General features: G+C 28.2%; 1 protein-coding gene across 1 annotated transcript in view; it reads left to right on the top strand.

Moving 5' to 3' along the window:
- The window catches only part of LOC148284541 (uncharacterized), a 230,953-nt gene that overhangs the window by 105,736 nt on the left and 110,074 nt on the right, over nt 1–15,143 (top strand). The window lies entirely within an intron of this gene.

Genomic DNA, 15,143 nt, shown 5'->3' with positions numbered 1-15,143 from the left:
AGCAATAAGGAATATGCCAAATATCAGTGAGTACTAAATGATAAAATACAAAAATAGATAAGTAAAAAAATATAAAGGTATATTTAAAAAGCAATAAAATGTTATTAAAAGGTAAATAGATTCCAATATTAAAAAAAATAGGAATCCGCAATATTTCAGGTAAAAAAATAAAACAGCACGTATAAAAAACAATGTTTAAGTATTTAATTATATTTAACGTAAAAAATAATTAACAAATTACAACAGGGATAGAGAATACCTTAAATAAGGGAATATGGAAGTCTAGGCATTTACAGGGCTTATGATCTGTCCTGATACTCGAATATTGTAAAATCAAATTGATGTACTGAAAATAAATCTAATAATGTTTTTTTCTTTCTTTGCAAAAATGCAAAATACGAATTAACTGATAATATAAAACTGTATTGAGTATTATTTGAATAAGATTTTATGAATTTTGACTATGATTTTTAAAACACTGGCTTATTTATTAACGGAATATAAAAAAATATTTTGCATTTGATTAATCAAATTGAAGTTGATGAATTAAGTCGTGGATAAATTAAACTCTTTTAAATTTATTGGCTTATGATATTCGTAACTCTTTTTTTATGTAAATATTTTATACTTTCATACATATTTTGTAAAAGAAAATAAAGTAAAATGAAAACCTTATTTCATGAACTTACATTTTTTTATTAAAAATCGCAAGACCAATCGTCAGTTTAAATATTTTTTAAACATAGTGGACTTAGCACAATTTAACCTTTTTGCGGCAATGAATTGTATGTTGACATTAAGCTGTTTCTTTTTTTGTGTAGGCACTACACAAGACAAATGTTTTTTTAAACGAACTCTTACTTTTGTATAATCAACATATTTATTTCATTTATACGAGTAGATAAAATCATCGTTTAGTCATATAATATTACGTGTATTGCCAGTTTAATAATAACTAGGCCACACAAATTTTGAAGATGCTATTTGTGCTTTTCGTAACACTCTACTCCGCCCCCGTGTCTCGTACATCTTTGAAATCATAAATTTAAAATATTCATAACGTTTTATAAATAATTCGCCATTGTAAGAGTGGCGTTGAGATTTATTGCAAAACGAAGCTTATTAAATACCTACGTTGGGTTATATATTTTCCAACTAATTTGACTCATTATGCAACATATGTTTTCGTAGGATTTAATCTTTCACTATTAACAACACAAAATATTCCATTTGGCAACACATCACTATTTATAAAATCATCTACAATTTTGTCTAATAATCAAAACTCCATTTTTAAAATGAAAATAGATAGAAATTTGCTCAAGTATAAAATAACTCATGTATCTTTTAAACGAGAATCACATCCGGTCATTTTTGAGTAGCTCGAAAAAATTACTCCCAGGCATCAGTTTTGCATAGAGCACAGCTCGGGAGACACTCCCGATTGATTGTGTAAAATTGCTACTTCTTTACAAACGACAATATCATAATTATGATAGCAAACAAATTTGTTTTCTAAAATATATTTTTGTGGTTTGATTCTAATGCGCGTTTTTCATTTATTTTTCTTACTATACCATATTGGAAAAATCACAACTTTTAATATTACAATTCCCTAAAAGTAAGAATTTATATCACTGTCTTTTTTTTTAATTGTTTAAAAAAAAACAAAAAAAACCATAATCGTTTTTAAACTGCAAACTGCAAACAAAGGATAAACATGCAAAATATTAAAATAAATATTTTTCTGCATTTTTCTCGGATCAAAAAATTTGCTATTTTATAACATAAACCGAGAGTATTACTTTTTTCTTATAAAATCTCATGATGATATTTATATATATTTATTAAACTATAAATATAAATGTGAAAAAATTATGTTTTTTTTTTTTTAACTGAGCATTTACTTCTGTACTTAAATTGTATTATTAATACCATCACAATAATAAAAACAGTGTACTAACATCACGATTCAAATCGCATTTTTAAATTAGAAGACATTCTTAGTAAAAAATTTAAAAAATCTAAGACCTAATTTATCAAATTAATGTTGGTAAACAATTTTATAAAATCACATCGTCTCTTCATCAGGACGCTTTTAAAACCATAGTAGTTGGACAAAAATATGAAACCAACGTGCTGATAGGATACGTGCTTACAGAAGCTTACATTAACGTGCACTGATTATATATTTTTTAATATATGGTATTGGTAAGTTGTTACATATATACTAACATTTGATAAAATGTTTTACTACTAAGTTAATGATTTAAATATTATTGTTTATTTATTATTTGAATAATTAAGGTTTTACATACCTATGCCAAATGCCAAAAAATACCTTATATTTGACAATATTAAGTTATTCTGAATTGTTTTCACTTCAGAAACTTATTTGTTTTAAGGGAATAAAAATATCATTTTTTTTTTTTTTTCACAAATGTTCATTTGTGACAATGGGTTCTAAATAAAGGTAGATAAGTAGTGAAAAAAAATAAAGTGTATTTCTGTGTGCTAAAAAAACAAATGATTTGATGATTTTCCGAATGTTTGAGTTTACTGTATACGTTATTGATGTGCCATATATATGTTTTTTTTAAATTATTTTTTATGCTTCTGATCTTATATTTGTGGTAATATAACCATGTGTTTGTGTCAACTAATTGCTCGTCCCATCTCAACATAGGACTTTAAGTCCCATGGAGTTGGGACTTATTTCTCAAATAATGTACGGTAAATTTATGTTTGTAAATAAAGAAATAAAGGAATTTTTAATCAATGATAAAATTGTATGATATAGGGGAAAGATTTTTGATGGCGCTTTGGCAATACTTGGAATGTGTAATTTAACCATCAAATCATTTTATTACGATTAAAAAACGTATTTCACCAAACCTACGCTTAAGTCTTTATAACAATAATACGATTGACGGTAAACGCGTCAAGATTTGCATAATGTAGCATCTGCATTAGCATATGACTGTAGCATCACTATTGACTATTAACATATCTAAGCTATTACCATATACTAACGTCATGAAGGAGCGTCATTACGGCACGCGTCATATGAAATAATGTTTTCGTAGAGGAGCGTCATAATGGCACGCGTCAAGTTAAAAAGGGGAAGTTGGGGCAAATTGGAATATCTAGGCAAAATGAATTCTACCGTCAAACGTAAAATTATTAAACTGACATTTTGAACTATCAAAGAACTGTCAGTAGTGAACATCCAGCTGCTCAATCACATTGGCGGTGCTAGTCGATTATAACCGACGCGATAAAAGTTTCACCCAGTGTTTGTGAATCATTTTAGCGATTCTAATGATGCATTGTCTAAAATTCATCGATCGGGGATAACTCTAATACAGTTTTTCAATATTGTTACATTTCAACAATATCTGTGGCAATACTTGTATTAAATATTATCACTAAAAATATTTACGTTTTCCTAATATTTATATTTGGAACATATCACAAACAAATTCGTTATACACTTTTGTAATGATTGTGCGTGATTTATCATATTTATATATATAATTCTTATGAACGTGTGATGTCACAAAACTCCTTCTAAACGGCTTAACCGGTTTACGTGCGGCTGTTTGCGTAATAATGAGCTTTGCGCTGCACATGTTTGAAGATCTTAAAATCTTTAACCTAATCTTTAAAAATAAAGTTAGCAGCATAAACGTTTTATTCATCGACCTACCGGGGTTAGATTTGACGAGAATGCATGTACTTAAAAGTTGGGAAAATGTATTTTTGAATTAAAAAAAATTGTCTTAAATGTTTGCAAACAGCATTCATTTTTTAAGGATCTCAATCAGATTCTTTCCTCAAGTTTCTAATAATTTCCACCCATTAATTTCTTTTTACTGGGTTTTTGGTAGTACAAAAAAAAAATTATCTACTGATATTTAATAAATAAAGTGCACTCCTGTTGTTAGAAGAGCAGAGTTTGACATTTGAAAAAACAATTCTTTATTTTTGTTTTAGAATGCAACCATAAAAAAGTACCTAGGTACCTTATTCAATATTTGAATATAAATAATTCATCATCCGAACAAAAAAAGATATGGCTTGTGATATTGCACTTTTTATTTATTTTGCTTTAGGCAACAGCAAATCACACAATGAAGAAACGAAAAGATTGAAATGTCGAACTCAATGTCAAACGTTACTTAGTATATAGTTTTAAAAAAGTATGCTGAACCAACTAATAGCAGGCTAGCTAACATTTAGGCAGAACTATGCCTGTCGAGTTTGCTAATATAATATATATAATATATATATATATATATATTTTAAACTCAATTTGAGACAGAAATAAAATTAAACGAAAAATTAAAATTATGACGAAAATGTCGTATATAACATGATTGTAGGTGAATTAATCAAGACAAAATAACAAGCCTAATATTTTCGTTATTAAATGAAATACTTATAAATATACTTGTAATTAAGTTCTTTGAGAAAGAAAACTTTACAATGTGCAAAACAAACGACAAACGGACTTACTGAAATTCTCGTTCTCTCTTTTTGTATTACAATTTTGTTCATTGAATTACATTCTGTGGTTTATGAAAATCCCCGGGTCTCCCCTAATGTTTTGTTGGGCACGTGTTTGGTTTAACATTCAACTTAATATTATTTACAACATTCAACACATTCACGACTCACAACATTCAAAGCTAATCGTATACAACTCATACTGGGATAATCGTGACAACGGTTTAGGTAGATAATTGAATTCAAGCCGATTGCATAATGCGATATTCAAAAAATACTGTCATAAAACGAAGGATCTTATTTTTATGGAAAATCTTGTTCTTCGAAAATTAAATTGAATAAAAAAAACCTTATCATTTGTATAATTGAGAAGAATAATAAATAGTTAGGAAAATATACATTTCAGTTATGATGGGTTTTTTTATATTTTTTATCTTGATTGCAAGCTTTTGCGTCCAGATAATTGGTGAATTCAATGAATAATTAAAATCATGATAATGTCTCTAAAAAAAAAGTATTCTTGATCTATCTGGAACACAAAAATTTATAAAACCATAACCATTAAGATCTTATTTTACAACTTACGCTATGTAGTTTAAATTAAAAAAAGACATAACAGCAGATACGTATAATAATCTTAAAATGAATTTTAAGTATACAAATTTGGTAATGCATGTGTGTAACAAAAATATTGGCATGACATGATGCAATTGACGGTACAAGAGAAAAACAATGGTCTTCTATAAAATGGATCCACTAAATACTAAGCTTTTTTCACCTTTGAAAGTTTATAGCTCAGCGTCAATGATAAAGCTCTGTGTCCCGAAAATTGATCAATTATTGTGATTTTAATGCGTGATTTATTATTTGATTTACAATAATTCATTATTTTTATGTCACAACTTGCTAGATAAATTTAGTAAAAATAATTATAATCTTATCGTTTATATGATTATTTATTTAAAATATGCATACAAATTATTAATTAAATTCACAACGGATATATGATGTACCTATTAATGTAAAACCCTTTTAGATATTTATAAATAAATAAATATACTACTGCATTTCTTTTTACGCCACTGTGAAGATAAATAGAAAAAATATTAATAATAACAATGGCTAAATAATTCTGTCAGACTGATTATTTATTATGAAAGAATTATTGAAACAATATTGATTTTCTTTGCAATCTGAAATAAATACGCTTTTGCAATACGAAATAAAATAGGTGAATTTATTATTAAATCTGCATTAGATCAATAAATTAATTTACTGCGCAAAATAAAGTCCGCATCATGATCGCCTTCTAAAGGAGCACGACTAGGCGCCTTGTAAACAAAATTAATAAGTACCAATTCATTGCGAAATCTGAGAGATAAATAAATCATAATAAGGAGTCGAGATTTTTGTTTTATAATTATTATCTATTATGTAACGATAGCGGACAGCACGATGATTTGCAAACTAGTTAGTAAAGTTGCAAAAATTGTGATTTGGATTCGGGAAATAGAGAAACTTTGGATAAAATCTTATTTAGTACAATGTATTTTTCGTTTTGGAAATGTACTATTTGTTTTGTGAAAAATGTAAGAAAATATTGAATACATAATAGGATACAGTTTTTGGTATGAGCAGATTTATTAGCATTTTGATTTTTGATTTATAAAAAAAAAGAAAACTGTGAGCAGAAGCATTATTTTCAAAAAACTAACTGGTTACACTTTTCTTCGTTGTTTGATGAATATATAATATAAATATAAACTTGACACTGCTTAAAAATAGCGCATTTTAGAAAATAATGTATGTTTTTTTTAAAAACAAGGGAAAAGACGCTTGTTTAATAATAAAACCTTTAGAAATTTTAGTGACGTGCCGCAGATTTACTACAAAAATAAGAAACCAAATATCGTCGTTTTCAATGGCAGGAACTATCAAATGTTACATTGTTTGCAACAAAATAATCATTATAACATTTATTTTCAAATTTAGGGGGTAACTAATTATATTACCTGAGAAACCTTTAATGTAACACAAATTAGCATGGTATCTCAGAAACTGCATCTCATCAAAAAAATTGAACACAGGTTTATCGTTAAATGTTGAACTCTGAATAGAGTTTTGCTGATTGGTGAATTAGCTTGCCGCAAACAGGAAATCTATCACAACTGTATTGTTGGTTGATTTCAAAGAAGTTGTGACTTCATTTAAAGTAGTTCGTTTTGACTAAAGTAATTTTTATTGTGATTTTCAAAAACTAATTAAGTAAAATGTAAAAATCGACATTTTTCAATATTTTCCTGAGTTTTCTTTAAAAAATATTGCTGGAACATTGACAACATGAGTTAATTTTTTTTTTTCATCTCCAGATACGGAACAATAAAAATACTCTGCGATTGGTGTGGTGTACCAATAAAGTGTGTTTGGTACCACTAGAAGCGAAAAATTATTTTTTTAACATATTTTTTTCTTCTTTGTTCATCACAAATTTCTATTTTCAAGAAATTTTTAAGGCGTTGTAAATAATTTACTAAAAGAAAATGGAAATTTAATTGTTGTAGAAAAGGGTTTGAATCTCAACCTCCTAGCTCCAAGACGAGCATTTATTTTTATTTTTAATTAATTTATATACACACCCAATAGGCATTTTTAAGAATATATTTATGCATAGAAAATTATTATTTAAAAAAATAGAAAGACACAATGGTATATATTAAACTTTCTGGGAATGGAAGCGGGAGAGTGGTATTTATAATTGAATTTGATTAAGTGATTGGTTGAAAGAAGACAACTTGTTATCAAAGAAATCAAGACTAGTTTGTTTGTTGACAGACTTAAGAATTCTGGACATAGGGGAATAAAAACCATAGTTAGTTCTATGGTTATTTTAAAACGCATAATTAAGATTTTTTTTAAATACCTTCCTTATTAAAAAGCACTGTCAAGGTTTGGTAAATATAATATAATAATATATACCTACCTCTATACAAATACATTTTTTTGAAGGCTTAAAATCTGATGCACTTAAATGCATTTAAAATTAATGAAAATGATAAGATAAAATGATAAATGGTGATGAGTTACAAATATGCAATTATGGTAAAATACTTCTGAACTTAAGTACCTATCTTAATATTTTTTTGCAAATCAATTTCACGGTCTTGTGTCATAATCAAATTATTTTAATAGGAATATTTTCGTACATTGTTCCACCTAATTGCTTTAGACAACTTTAGTAATGATGATTCGCTTTATAAGTAATACTATGTAGGTTCCTATTCTACTGAAACTCACTTAATGAATGGCGAATTGTCAAAATATATCAATTACAAAAGAGCTCTAGACGAGCGGGTCAGCAAGCAACCTTCATTTAGAAACTGGATCATTTGTTAGTCTATGTTTCCATTGTTGCGTCAAAAGTGTAATCTAAGTTTCTCGATCGTCACTCGGTATTTAGGAGTCTTTCTCAACTTGCGGTGAACTCAATTAAATTTCGACATTGAACTAAAATATTCGTCGGCAATTTCGGATTACACATTTTGGCAATTGTAGTATTTTTTCGTGGTTTCTCATCTAATTACGAAACAGCCGCTGCATCCAGCAAAACTGTCGTCAGATCCAATAAAAGTGTTTTTATTTCAGTTTTATAATGCCTTGTGTCACTTTCAGAGTTATCTTTGTTACAATTTTTAATGAACCAGTAGATGCGAAAGCCATAAAATTAACGCAATCACCTAAGATGTAGTAATTTAAAAACGCGCAGTGAAAATATTCGGTAAAGTCGCGTTTTTATGAAAATTTATGGTTAAATAGTCAAATTAAATTTTTAGTCAATAAAAATGCAGTATAGTTTTCAATCACCATTAATTCATATATTCGGAAAACGTATATAAGTAATGAGTATTAAAGTGAATATTCTTAACACTAAATAGATATGTTACCATAATTAACTTTTTTTTTTTTTGCTTTTTTTTTACTGTCAAAAGATTTCAGAAGCAATAAGTTATATTGTATAATCTCTTAAATTGTTTTATTTAATTGTTGATTATGTAATATCAATATTGTTAAGTATTATCAGTATACAGTATCCTTATTCAATAATTTTGTAACTAGTTTTATACTTAACTATTATACGTTATATTTAAATTTGTTAAAAACGTATAAAGTGTAACTAAATTTAATCAACTTGTTTGTTTAATTAAAAAAAATTGTAACATTAAACAGAGCATTTAGTTTTTTTATTTCTCAATTGACTAACATTCAACATAGGTATTTAAACTGTTCCGTTATATATTAAAAAATAATATAAATATTTGTTAATTCAAAAACACAAATCCAGGATCCTGTTTCTATCTTATAAGCAGAACTGTTTTACTCATTCCGTCCAGACACGGATTGATTCATTCCGGCTTTTATTTAAATTATCAATTTAAAATAAAATAGTATCCAACGCATAAAGATGATGCATAAAGCACTTCATTTTTAAATAAAATTCAAGGTATTGCAATCATCCGTTACGGAAAAGAATTATTAGTTCACGCATGAAATAAAAATAAAAATTTTCCGGGGACCTGTGATTCGACTACTGAGACTGAGTCCCAGACTAAAAAAAAATGGTATAAAGTCAAAAAAAAAATGATTATGGACTATGTTATTTGATCTGAAATATCGGTAATAAATGCGTTCAATCTAAAAAAAATATTATTTTCTAAGCGTTAATTAATGTTTCAATTTTTTTATTTGATCACTGGTAGTTTTTTATTTACGTTACGTGCTACTTTGTGAGAAAATTGCAACTGCATTTCCTCTGGAAGGGTTTCATTGTTGCGCCAGATATTCAATCAATGATCATTACCACCAACATAGAACAACACATTGCATAATAAAAGTAATTACTATTCTCCAGTGCGCATTAGAATTGTTTGTTTTACTTCAATTAATGATTGCTGCGCCAAAATGACCGGAGGGCAATCAAAAATCAGAATGTAGGTTTCCAACTGAAAAATCGTTACGACATAGCATTCCTCTAGAACAAGGAGCTAATGGTCCCTTATCTCGGTGGAGTATCTTGGCTCTCTGCAGCTTTGGTAATGATGCATTGGAATTTCTTGTCTGATGATCAGAGCGTTATGATCGAGGTTAAGAAGTGGGTGTTTTAGCCAGCGTCTTGTTTCATTATTGGTCGATTATTTATGTCAGCAGCAATCCGTGGATACCAATTTTGGTATTATTTTTCCAACGGTATTTTAGGATGGTTTTATCATTATACATATACAAATTTCGGGTTTTTGTGCAAGCTGCTGCATGTGGGTAACAGTTATTTTAAATAAATCATATCTAGTTGGTCTATTTGGTTTTTTTTTAAATAAACTTTAGTAAGATCTATTATATTATTTAATATTTTAAACATCATGTTGCTTTAACGAAGCGATTATTAATTTTTGGTCAAATATCAATTAATTTTCTTACGGGTTAAACACATTATTTGTCTGAAAAAATAGGGACATTCATATTTTGAAAAGCAACTGTTAAAAAAAAAGAAAAAAAAAAGATTTTTAAATGGATGACATATTTCTTATAAGGTTTGTCAATATCTCAAGAATCAAATCCAGAATCGGTATTTGTGTAAATTTTTGTGTTTAAACAAATAAATGAGCAATAACTTTTTCAATAAAAAAACAGCTCTATAGTCAAATGGCAGGAGAGACCATTTGTAATTGTATTAGTTTTTTAAGTTTTCAAGAGTGAATCTTTATTTTTTTATTCATTAATTAATATTTTGGAAAATACAAATAGAAAAAATGTAAACGCAACCAATATTTAAAAAGGTTGTAAAATATTTAAAACTAGAGTAAACATTAAAATATTTCATTTTGCAGCTTGAATCAAAGTCTTACTTCAGCTCCCCTGAATGTTTTTTAAAAATTACGGATGATCCTTTTTGGGATCGAGTACCGATTAATCAACAAACTGTCCACAGCATACGAGTTGTAACATTCTATTAAAAGAAAGCGAGAGTTATAAAAATATTGATAATAAATAAATGCAAAATAAAGTAATAAAAAAATATTAAGAAAACAAAATCAGAATAAGAATTTATACAAATATTGTATACCTAAATAATTATAAAATCATTTTCTTTCACATATTTAACAAGACTTTGCTTTGCGTAAATTGTTTCACCAGTTATAAACATTTGTAACTAATTCTATATCCAAGTTGATCTGCCAATTTTCACAAAAAAAATCCTCGTTAATTTAATATCGTCTACGAGAATATTTTCAGTTAAAAAAATTAACGTACCGAGACAAAATGAGAGTTTTTTCGGTTCGGTTACTTATAGAGCGCATTTGACCTAAATTACAAAATAAGGCGAATCCGTAACAAAAATATATGTCCCAGAAACTCTCCATTCATTTGGTCATAATATCCGCAATCAAAAAATGAGATGGCAAAAATGGAACATTTTCCGGTACACGATGAAATGAGTGTCGAATATTATTATAATTAATGTGGCAAATGTTGTTTTTTGCGTTGATTTAATGAAATGAATGCTGGGCGAAAAAGATAAAACTTTGTTTTTCTGAAGGTGCGTTTAGATATTATTTCATAAATCGAACTACGGACCAATTAAAGTTTCATAAAATCATGGATTAAAATCCAGATTAAAAAATCCCACTAAATAACAACTTTTTCAATGAAAAATATATCCGCAAATTATAAAAAGGGAAATATTTTTTTTTTAAATAAATAAATAAAAACAGTAGCTATCTAACAACAAAATAAACAGTAGCAGGGTGTTATTTTCAAATATATATTCTTAATTTTAATACAATGTTAATAACGTTTTTACTTAATGTAGTGATTAAGACGATTGCCTCACGCACTGAAGGTACCAAGCTCTATTACTGGTAAAAACAAAAAATATTTTTTATTTTTCTCCTAAGGTGTTCTGCGCGGTAATTCACTTCGGCAATTGGTCATCCTGGGCTGTTGTGATATTAAAAAAAAATAAAACATTGAAAAAGTAAAAATTTTAAATGTCCACTCAATTTGAAAATGACAACAAAAAAATAATACTTTGATTTTACCGTGAAAAAATAAGCCTGCTGGAAATTATTAATTCTCGGCGCAATTGATTCATTCTAAAAACAACACATACAAATGATTTGAAACGAGTTATTATTTGAAATCACAGATTCTAGAAAAGGCATTCTAATTAAAAATACTTTTCTAGTAAAATTATTTAGGGAAATTTTATCTAGAAGGATAATGGTTTGAAGAACGCTTAAGTAAACAAAAATGTGTTAAAATATTACAACAGAGATGAAAAACATTAGGCATAGGCAAATAGGGCTTATGACGCCTAGACTTAGATGCCTAGATTTCTATATTACTTTCTCCAAATGTTCTTCATCTTTGTAGTAATATGTTAATATAAGCAGCTCCTTAAGGAGTTGAATCCAGTCCTTTTCTCCAAAAATTTAGACAAACTCAAAACATTGTTGAAAAATGTGTTAATTAAAAATAAGTTGAACCAACTCGTCACAGATTATAAACTCTGTAAATGTAAGACAAAACAAAACAAATCATTACGCCGTTTCCCCTTAAGGGTAGGCAAAGAGGATAGAACGCCACGTCACTCTATCTTTGCATACATATCTCTCTTCCTCTACATTCATACATTTTCTCGTGAAAGCGCGCCGATTATTCCGACTTTTGACATGTCCGTCACCAAATATTTGTTGTATTTGGCCATGCCGTGTGTTTCTCGGTCTTTTTCTATTTCTGCATCTATCAACATTCGTATTGTAAATATTTTTAGCCGTCCTTTTGCTGTCCATTTGCTCTACATGTCCAAACCGACGCAGAGTTTCTTTCTTGATTGTATCGATAATGCCAATCTCGGCCTTACATAATGTACTGATGTAAATGTAATGACTTTCCATATTTCAAAGAAGTTTTTTTGTTTCAGTTTAAATATCTGTCGCATCAGCAATCAGTTTAAATTCAAAATGGGTCGAAATTATAATTTACGAGTTCTATCGCTTAAAATTTATACCCTACTTCAGAGCCAAGAACGTTATTTGTAATGGGCAATTGATGTTACTATAAGACAATTCACCATAAAACGAGTAACAAACTAATAACATCTTGTTGTATAAACTAGAACCTGGATGGATTCAAACAATGGATGATTTGGTGTTATTATTGCCCTGGGGTATATTTGAATGCAAAATCATTTATCTACCTACTCATTCTGGGTAAGATTCTACAATAAGCTACTGAAATTGAATACCGGCTTTGATATTGTATTAAATAATGAGTTTCATTTATTGAGTTGGTGGTTAGTTTGGAATTAAATACTAAAACTCTGCTATTGGTTATGTACGTATGCATTACTCGTATTGTTACATCAAAAAAGAAAAGTTGATTTGAAAAGGGAATGTAAGAATCTAGGCATAACTACTTATGTACTGCGGGCCAACTGTTTGTGATACCTGATTTTTATCATTCGAATAATTTCTATCAAACTTACATGTTATTCTTATTTATATATTATGAATGTGCATATAATATGTATTTGTATGTTCGTTTTGAATTAACGTACGCGTACTGTCATCCCTACCATGTCTTATTGTTGACCGTACATTGTGTTTACTGCATTTTGTGGTTACCTACCGTATTGTGTGGGACTCGTTGCACATTATTCATTCAGTGTGTATCAATTAAGCTTTTTTTTCAGAATAAAATTTAAAAATTTATCAAACTTAAAAAAAAAAAAAAATTTCTTTACTTAAATATTTACAAAAAGGTTTCGAAAGTAGATATAAATTTATAACTTTTTTTTAATTTTTTATAATCAAACTTCTAACCAATCTCTTTCCCGTACACTTTTCAATATAATTACAAGTTTTAATTTATTTATATTTTTATACTAACGCACACACACACACTCCCTCTCTCTCACTCATTCACATTCACACACACACACATTCACATACACACACATGAATACAAACGTCACACACATACAATTACGTAAACTTTTTCTCTTATAGATTATGTATTATTAGATTTTCAGTGGGTTTTTTATTTGGCTTGAGTATTGTTAACATATTTTTACTTATTGTTATTTGTAATAGCTGTAAAAATCCCAAATAAAATCAAATAATTAAAACAATTATTTATTTTTGTTTATTGATTTAAAACTTCTAGTACAAATAATCAATACTATGGTGGACTTGTTGGTAAAAGCAATACCTCTTAGCCGACCAAAAAATTAGTACTAATCAGTCAAAAATTTGTACTGAAAAACGAAAATATATATCGAAAAATACGTACATAAAAAAACCCTAATGAATTAAAAATAACATGTTTTTTATAATGGGGAGATAAAGCTTGTACATATTAACTTTTAAAAAATACATGACTTTGTTTATATTTAAGGATGATAAATAATGAGTTTAAAGGGAGAGAGAAAGAGGAACCAAGGAAAATAAAAGGGTTAGTATATATATTTAAAAACAAAACATTAAAATACAAGAAGTTTAGGATTTTAAGGATACACAATTATATTTCAGGCGTTTCTTGAAGGTGGCTAGAGATTATGCATTTTTTATATGAAGAGGCAGAGCATTCCAAAGTTTAGCACCTTGAATGGAAAAATAATAGCCGATAAAGGATGTGCTATGTCGAGGAATGGAAAGTGTTCTCCCCTGAGATGAGTGAAGCAATATACCATGATCAGAAAGGTAAATGAAATTCTCAGCAAGATATTTCGGAGGGCGAGGGTTGTGAAGAATATTGTAAAGAAGTGAGAGAGATTGAAAGTTTATGCGCTGATAAAATCAAAGCCAGTTGATTTTCTTATGAATCAATGCTTGTCGAAAATCAGAATTTAGTCAGCCTCGTGGCGTAGTGGTCAGCGCGCTTACCTATAATTCAATAGATCTCGGGATCGATCCCTGACACGGTTGACATGAAATATTTATTGTAAAAGGTGTTTTTGCACTCGAATATTTCGTAGTCCCTGGACTGGCATCTGAAGCGTAAGACTGATCATCTTACGTTCATGAATTAAAAATGATCAATATTCGCTGCGATTGGTGTACCAATTCAGTGCCCTATGCACTATTGGGTGCAGAATGGGAAATTATGATGATGAAAAATATGAAACCTGTTAAAAAACTTGATGACATGTCAGAAACCTAATATTAAATCAAATATGATTAAAGCCTTATTGAATTTATTTATTTATTCATGCAAAGATATGTAGGTATAACAAAAAATAACGTATCCATAGGTCTATGAGCCCAAGAGTCCGGTGTTGAGTTGATGTACAATATAATGAAAAGCTGAAACAGGCAAATTATTAAAGAAAAACAAAAATAAAAATTATATGACTAAATTAGTAATTCAATATTCTCTGTGATTGTTTTTTATGTTAACTTCATTGAAATATTATTCTGTATTATTTGTACTTCATTATTTAGGATTGTTATTTTATTGCATCACATGTTTTTAAAATTTAATTTATTTTCCTACGTATTTTTTCGGTAGTCAGATGGCAAAAGGGACCATCTCTCATTTTCAAAAATGTTCAGAAGAGCTATAATAAGACTCAATTTCAT

Source organism: Micrasema longulum, unplaced genomic scaffold (genome assembly GCF_059751315.1).
Source record: "Micrasema longulum isolate JH-2025_06_02 unplaced genomic scaffold, ASM5975131v1 h1tg000112l, whole genome shotgun sequence".
NCBI lineage: Eukaryota > Metazoa > Arthropoda > Insecta > Trichoptera > Brachycentridae > Micrasema > Micrasema longulum.
Note: the sequence above shows the minus strand (reverse complement) of the source record. Positions and strands in the feature narration are given on the sequence as shown.